We start from the raw sequence: 7,789 nt of genomic DNA, 5'->3' as shown, positions 1-7,789 counted from the left end.
CACACATGCGCATTTCTCAGGAGAAAAGCGAAAACCGTTTTCATCTGCCCATCGTTGCAACCGATTGACCGTAATCTCTATTTGTCTTCCACAGACTGATTGCTTACATGACGAAAAGGCAATCTGCAGCTCATCGACGTAAAGGGGGTACATAACCGGTAGAGGAATAACCTTTGCCAAGGAATTTATTTTAATGGCGAAGAGTGTCACACTTAGCACACTGTCCTGAGGTACTCCATTTTCCTGGCCGAAAGAACGGGAGACTGCATTGCCCAGTCTCACAGTGAAGGTTCGTTGTTGAAGAAAATCTTGTACACATGAAAACATTCGCCCTCTTATTCCCATTGCTGCCATATCCTGCAAAATTCCATACCGCCAAGTGGTATCATAAGCCTTAGCCATACCAAAAAAGACAACAAGGCAAAACTCGTTGTTAACAAAAGCATCTCGTATCATTATTTCAAGCCGAACAAGGTGGTCAGTTGTAGAACGAAACTGCCGAAAACCACATTGAAACCTATCTAAGTAACCTGAACGTTCGAGAACAAAGACCAATCTAAAATTTACTATCCGCTCAAATGTCTTGCACAGACAACTGGTCGACGTTATGGGTCGGTAGCTTGATGGACAGTCGGGTGGCTTGCCATCTTTCAGTAACGGAATTACGACAGCCTTTTCCATGCTTTGGGGAGCCTACCCGTTTTCCAGATATATTAAAGAACTTCAGAAGCACTTCTAAAGAGCTATCATTTAGGTGTGTTAGAAAAGCGTAGTGAATAAGGTCAGGGCCAACAGAAGTAGCCTTGCACTGAGCTACTGCTCTTTTAAGTTCGTACAAAGTAAATTCTTGGTTATAGTCTTCGGTGTTGTTGCTAGTATTTTTAATCCTGAGCTTTTCAGCACTAGCCTTACGTCTCATGAACTCTTGTGTGTAATTTTTATCGCTAGAAACATCTGAAAAGTGGGCACCTAAAACATCCGCTTGCGTTTGCAACAAATCGTTCCCACCGTCGGTAGAAAAAAGTGGTACCGTAAACCGTCTGTAGTTGCCTTTGACTTCGCGTACATGGTCCCAGACTTTTTTTGTGGGAGTGGTAGTGTTTATTGTGCTTACAAAGTTTTGCCACGAGTTTCTTTTTGCTTCTTTTCTGATTTTTCTGGCAGCAGCTCGGGCAGCCCTAAAGTTCAGGCAGTTGTCCATGGTAGGGTACCATCTGAACACACCCCAGGCCTTGTTTTGCTTTTTCCAGGCTTCGCGACAGGCATCATTCCACCACGGCTTTGGCTGCTTAGGGATTCGGCCAGATGATTGTGGGACGGCTACTTTAGCAGCTTTAACACGTTCCTCGCAAATGTAGGCATTTGCTACGTCTATTTACATACTGCTCACGTCAACTCCCTCAAAACTGACCAGATCCTTAAATTTTTCCCAGCTTGCTCTCTCGAGGCTCCATCGGGGTGGACAGTTTTTGAGGGCTGGAAGAGGCTGCACATCTCGGAACAAGGCGGGAAAGTGGTCACTTCCATGTGTATCGTTCACTACACTCCACTCAAAGTCCATCTAGAGCTCTGGCGACCCAACACAAAGGTCTAGCCCAGAAACGTTTTCCGTACCCGCAGAAAAATATTTCTTGTCTCCATTATTGAACACAAAAAGACTGTTATTTGCCAACCACTTTTCCATTTGTTTTCCCCGACTGTAGACTTTATCACCTCCCCATAGGCAGTGATGGGCATTAAAGTCCCCCATAATAACAATTGGGGCAGCCAGTTGCTCAACAAGGTCATTAATTTCCTGTAATGACACATTATCAGATGGTGGCAGATAAAGTGAGACAACAGTGACCAGCTTGTTGACATAAACTTGTGCTGCAACGGCCTCCACTGTAGTGTCAAGTTGTATTGAATTTAGAATTGTGCCCTGTGCCACAACCAAAGCCACACCCCCTGAAGCGCGGGTGCTCTCTTCTCTGTCTTTTCTGAGGAGGTGATAACTACGGAGAATTTTATCATGTCTTTTTGTTAAGTTTGGCTCTTGCAACGCCACCACTTGGGGCTCATATTCATCTATCAACTTGTGTATGTCGTCGATGTTATGGATTAAACTTTTACAGTTCCAGTGAATGAAGGGAACCGGCATTTTAGTTTTTCGAATGAGGTACAATAAACTTTTTTGTTTTTTTTACTTTTTGTCATGTGGTTTCCTTGCAGGAGGTTCACTCCTTGCAGGGGTCTTGGATGCGTTTTTCCCAGTACCTTTAGAAGGCACGGGTAGGAGAGATGTTGAGTGTGTCTTGCAGTGCCCCTTTGGGGCCCTGAAAGGGACGAGGTGGAGGGAACAACGTCCATGGCCTCCTCAGCCGGAGCAGAGAGGGCCGGTGGTTGCACAGCCTCGGGGGCTGGAGCGCGTGCAGTCGGCTGTGGCTGTGCTGGCTGCTGCACGGGCGGAGACTGGGCAAGGGCCAGGTCAGCAGAGCTAAACTGCGTCCCTACCGATGCCCGAGGCGGCCCGGCCCCCCGGCGCACCACCTCGGCGAAAGTGCCTTTTAGCACAAACGATAAGCGTCTTTGCGCTTCTTGAGTTGATAGACCTTCTTTTACCTTGATAGACATTATTTCTTTTTCATCTTCGAATTTCCGGCATTTCCGTGAGAACGCAGGGTGTGGCCGTGCACAATTGACACACTTTGCTTCCAGCGCTGCACAGGAGTTTGCGTGAAGATCAGTACTCGCGCACGTGGCGCACGTCTCTCTGCCCCGACAGCTCTGCAGTGTGTGACCAAACCTCTGGCACTTAAAGCACCGGCGTGGGTTTGGGATGTATGGACAGACTCGATGGACTACATAGCCAAGTTTCATTGATTCAGGAAGCTTGGTGGAGTTGAAAGTCAGGACAAGGTGATTAGTGGGGATGTCAATGTCGTTACGTCGGATCATGATATGCCTGACCGCAGTAACATTTTCCTCTTGCAGGCCCTCTAGGATTTCATCCTCCGTGAGGTCTGCGAGGTCAGGATCTGAAATCACTCCTTGGCATGAGTTTAGGCTTCGGTGAGCCGATACTTTTATAGTTCGGTTTGCTAACCTTTGCATTGCAAACACTGCATCAGCCTGGGCTTTGTTTTTGCATTCAATGAGGATACCTCCAGAGGACATCTTTGTAGCTTTGCATTTACCGCCGAGGACAGCTTCCAGTTCTTTAGCGACTATGAATGGTGACGCCTTTCGTAGGGGGCACTGGCTGTCAGTGGATTCGAAAACAAAAATCTTGGAACGCTTTGTTCTTTTAGTTTGAATGGGACCCTTTATACAGGCTAGCTTACTGCGGTGCGAACTCGTTTCCGAGCCCGATCATGAGGAGGTTGTGTCGTAGCCATAAACTAGCAAATAAACATTCAGCAGCCATGCTGGCCACCCACCTCGGAGCCAAACACGGGAACGCAAACTTGCGTTAGCCATACGTGGCCACTATAACCCTGCATAAAGAAACCTAGTGTGGCCATTCACACAGGGTTAGCCCTTGCTACCTGGAAGAGGAGATCGGAAAGCAGAAAAAATAGAGGACAGGAAAGATGGATAAAGAAGACAGGAAAGCGAAAGAGTGGACAGGGGGACAGGAAAGGGCGATTGGCTGATTCACCCTCGGCCGGGTCAGTCCGGGGGTGCCGTCTACAAGAAGCGAGGGCCAAAGTGGCGTGTTGCCTCCACTAAGGGGCCCTAAGGTCCACAACAACCTCGGTGTCGGCTCAGCCACCAGGATCCCCTTTTCCCTGGACACGGCTAAGCCACGCAAAGCCTAAAGCGTGGGTGGGTCCAACCCACATGGGCTCGGGGTCCGCGGTGTCGCCACTTCCGTCACCTTGAACGTACAAGGTGCCCCTGCGGGGCACTCTTATAGGGGGTAATGACGCGAACCATGTATGTTATTTATTGTTTGTTTTTACTGCCGGGCAATGCCCGGTGGTGTTATCTGCGTTCCAAACGAAGCGAGTCCTCCATTCTTTACTTTTATGCCGCACGGGCTATTACATGCAGATAAGAAGACTGTTTCACCCTAACGTCACTACCCAAGAATAATCTTCTGTGATCTACAAAGTTCTGAATGTGAATCGACGGTTCCTGAAACACTTGCGCCGAAAGATAAATGCCTGCAGAGCAGACGCCACGGCATTCGATCTCCGACGCTCACTTGCGTACGTGACTTTGCTGACTGCTGCTTCACCGCCAGTGTATTATTTGAGTTGTTAGGGGAGCACAAGTTCGCTCCAATAAACGTTTTTTACTTGAAGACAAAACTGCGTCGTCTTTGACTTGGTGACAATACTGTCAACTCGTACGGGAAAACAGCCTTTATGAGGGGCACAGAAAGAAAAAAATGCTTCGATGGGGGCATGAACGGTCAATCAGCGCTTACACTTTGGCGATAAGCGCGAATTCTGTGGCAAATCACTTACAGGACTTGTTGCCCTGCTTTGGGCCTCTCCTTTCCACGCCAGCTTAGTCATTGAGCGCTAGGTTGTAGTAGACGGTTAGAAGCGTTCTACGCTGGCTGACTGGTGCTTGCAAAGTAGGCATGGCCGGCTTTTGGGGCGCTTAATCCGCCAGTGACTGCTGCGCAAAAAAGGTTAGTGAGCGGAAAAAAGCATGCACAGTTCCGAAGAGTTCTGCAACTATTCCAACATACCGGTGGCAGTGTAGCTCGTGGCGCGGGTCAAGCCTTGATGCCAATAACTGAAAAAAGAGATAAAAAAAGAAACCACGTTCGACGCCAGGGAACGAACACCGTTCGAGCGTAAAGGGTTTGCGAGCCCGAACCCACCCGACGAAGTAACGCCGATCCACATGAGAGCAAATCACCGGTTTATTCCGGGAAAACGAAGGCGGAAACAACAAATAAAGCAACTTTTGAAGCACTATTACGAAAGTAAACCATGCTTGCGCGTAAATCGCGTAAAGAAAACATTGCGATAGTTTAAGCACTGCTTATGCAGAAAGTTGCGACCTGGGGCTGTACACTCACATCTTCAAACACTTGTGCCTACGACGGGTGGACAGCGTCCGCCATGGAACCTGGTTGCTCCTCGCTGTCCAGGAGTCGTGGTTGTGACTCACCGCCCGTCGCTCCCGTCCGCCGCCCGTGGCCGCAGCTGCTCTCGCGTCTGCTCCGGTGCGCACTCACCCCTGTGCTCTTCTGAGTGTTGCCTTTAAGTCACTCAGTTGGTTGTGTGCATGTTCCCGGTTTTATGCGCACTGCACGTATTTCTGCAAGCTCACTGTTCATCACACACTCTCGCAGGGGCGCATGATGCACTCACGCCATTGTCGCTGTTCGACGCGCGCACTTCAAAATTCACCCTATGCGGGCGCTCGTAGGGGATGCGTCCCTACACCTTGGATACATATCACGTAATTTTTCCTTACCTCCTTCCTCTCCAAAAAAGCAGTTTTATGTTATTTACGAGCGCAGAAACTAGAGTATGCTTCCTTAGCTCGGGATCGCGGCCATGTCAATCTAATTAACCAACTTCAAGCTGTACAAAACCGTTCCGTGAGATTTATAATGCCTAACAATAGCCGTACGTCAAGAGTAAGTTCAATGAAATATACTCTGAACCTACTGCCTCTCACTACACATAGAAAACTGTCCCGGCTGTGCCTTTTTCAGAAAGCTGATCAAAATTACCCATGTTCTGAAATCATGCGGGATACAGCCCGAATCTTTCATATCTGAACGCCTTGACCATCGTCATAAAGTTCAGATCCCGTGATAAAACACTGTGTCCCACTCTCATTACTTTTTACCGAAGACATGCTTTGAGTGGAAACACCTGCCTGCTTCATAAGCTTGTATTACCAACCCTGACCGTTTACGGGAAGCGCTTTTAAATTCAAATTTGCTGTAGTTTTCTTGTAATTTTTGTTTCGTTGTGTAACCTCAGAGAAGTGTGTATTTTTTTCGCTTTTGTGTTATTCTGCTTTTGTCAGTACGTTATATTCTTGCATCGATTCGTTATATTGGTGTACATATTTATGCTGCTGTAGTGCGAATATTAGTAGAATTCAGAAAAAAATGGACGTGGGCAGGGCAGGTAATGCGAACGCAAGATAACCGTTGGTCTTTGAGGGTAACAGAGTCGATCCCTAGAGAAGGCAAGGGTTGCTGGGGGAGAGAAAGTTAGATGGGCAGACGAGATCAAGAAGTTTGCGGGAATAAATTGGTCGCAGTTAGCACAGGACCGGGGTAATTGGTGAATAATGGGACATGCCTTTGACCTGCAGTGAGGATAGATAGGCAAGTGAAGTGCATTTACCTTTGGTTTTGGTTTCTTCTCCCTAATCTGATGGCGCTTACTGCTTGTTCATTGCGCTTGCTGAACTGCGTGATTTTAAAACTATTTTTTTATCTGTGTGTACAAACTGATACATTTGTTGTATGCATTCTTGCTGACTTTGTTGGTTTATGTAAGCCCCTACCATCTACACTGTGTATGCCCTGAGGGTAAAATAAATAAGAAAATAAACAAATACCTTTCGGGTATATTGAGTTAATAGGGAGTTTTAAAATAGGAGAAGCCGGCGTTCGAGGACCCTAACAAGTTGGGGCAACCGAAACGCAAGGCGCACGCGCGCGGCGAGTTTTAAAGAGGGGCGCCTCCGACAGCCCGCCACAGGCTTGCGTTCCTCGCGTCGGCTCGGGTGATGGGAACTTTAGGCTTAGCGCCGTGGCGGATATTTGGTCGTCGCTATCTGTGCAACTGCGAATGACAATCCGTAACACAACTTTTCACCACACTATCATCCTTTTTTTTTTCTCGCATGTGGAAGTTTTGGTCTGTACGATTCAGCCTGCACCTCTTGAACCAGTTCATGGCGGTTCAAAGTGGGTTCCGCCATCGGCGGAACCAGCAGTGCACTTTTTTCATGTGCTTCTGCACCTCCTCGGCAGGGAGTGCAGGCATAGCCGTGAACTCGTCCTGCACCCGTCGGCACCACCGGTGAATCGAACGGCGCGGTTCATGTGCCGCGAGCTGCACCACTGAAACGAAAGGCGACGTGTTGCACCGCCTGAACTGGTTCACGTGGTGCAGGTGAAACAATTAGACCCTATATTTCACCTATAACTGCCGTTCGAGCATCGGTGACCAGGAGATCTGCATTGCCTGTTTAGATGCTTCCGCGCAGGTAGCGCCTCTCTCGGCCGCTACACGCACGGCGTTCCGCGGCGATCGGTCGGATCGCCGAACTTCCGCGGCCAGTCAGCGTAGGCTTAACATCGCGGCAGATATCTGATTGCCGCTTTTACAATAAGCCCTGACAAGAATCCATAGCACAATTTTTATCATACTAACACATATTTTCTTGCATATGTAACTTCTTTTTAGCGATCATATTGATTGGGAAGAGCAGCGACAAGCCGTTGCTACCATGGTCTGCACCGGTTCAAACCATTGAGTGTGCCTAGCTGGCATGCGCGGCCGGCTTGTGCGCGGACTGTTTCCGAATGCAAAAAACGCTTCACGATTGCCTGCTTTATCCGTTGCTTGCGAACGACGCGCGGAATCTACAAATTCAGCTCAGCAATTGTCGTAGTTGATCGGGTGAATCCAGGAACAAGCCGCAGGTTTCGCTTCGGCCATGGTCACCCGCAGTCTCACTGGCTGCGAGAGTGACGCAAGAACGCGAACTCCTGCTTTGGGGCCCCCGCTATTTCGGCAAAATAGCGTGCGCGCTAGACGCAAACCCAAAACAACAAATGCAGCTTGCGTTCTGCTCGTGCGCAGTACAGACG

The 7,789-nt window shown here is 48.6% G+C and overlaps 1 long non-coding RNA gene across 1 annotated transcript; it reads right to left on the bottom strand.

Moving 5' to 3' along the window:
* Window positions 1-4,477: 4,477 nt before the first annotated feature.
* On the bottom strand, window positions 4,478-5,146 carry LOC144142153 (uncharacterized). The gene is made up of 3 exons (XR_013316865.1): window positions 5,021-5,146; window positions 4,685-4,731; window positions 4,478-4,611 (listed from the first exon to the last, which is right to left on the bottom strand). It is a non-coding gene; the product is annotated as an uncharacterized LOC144142153 (long non-coding RNA).
* Between the last annotated feature and the right edge of the window lie 2,643 nt (window positions 5,147-7,789).

This window comes from Haemaphysalis longicornis, unplaced genomic scaffold (assembly GCF_048455015.1).
Source record: "Haemaphysalis longicornis isolate Haplotype H1 unplaced genomic scaffold, Haemaphysalis longicornis Haplotype H1 scaffold_6, whole genome shotgun sequence".
NCBI classification, from domain to species: Eukaryota; Metazoa; Arthropoda; class Arachnida; order Ixodida; family Ixodidae; genus Haemaphysalis; species Haemaphysalis longicornis.
The sequence above is the reverse complement of the archived record's forward strand: the minus strand, read 5'-3'. Positions and strand labels throughout refer to the sequence as shown.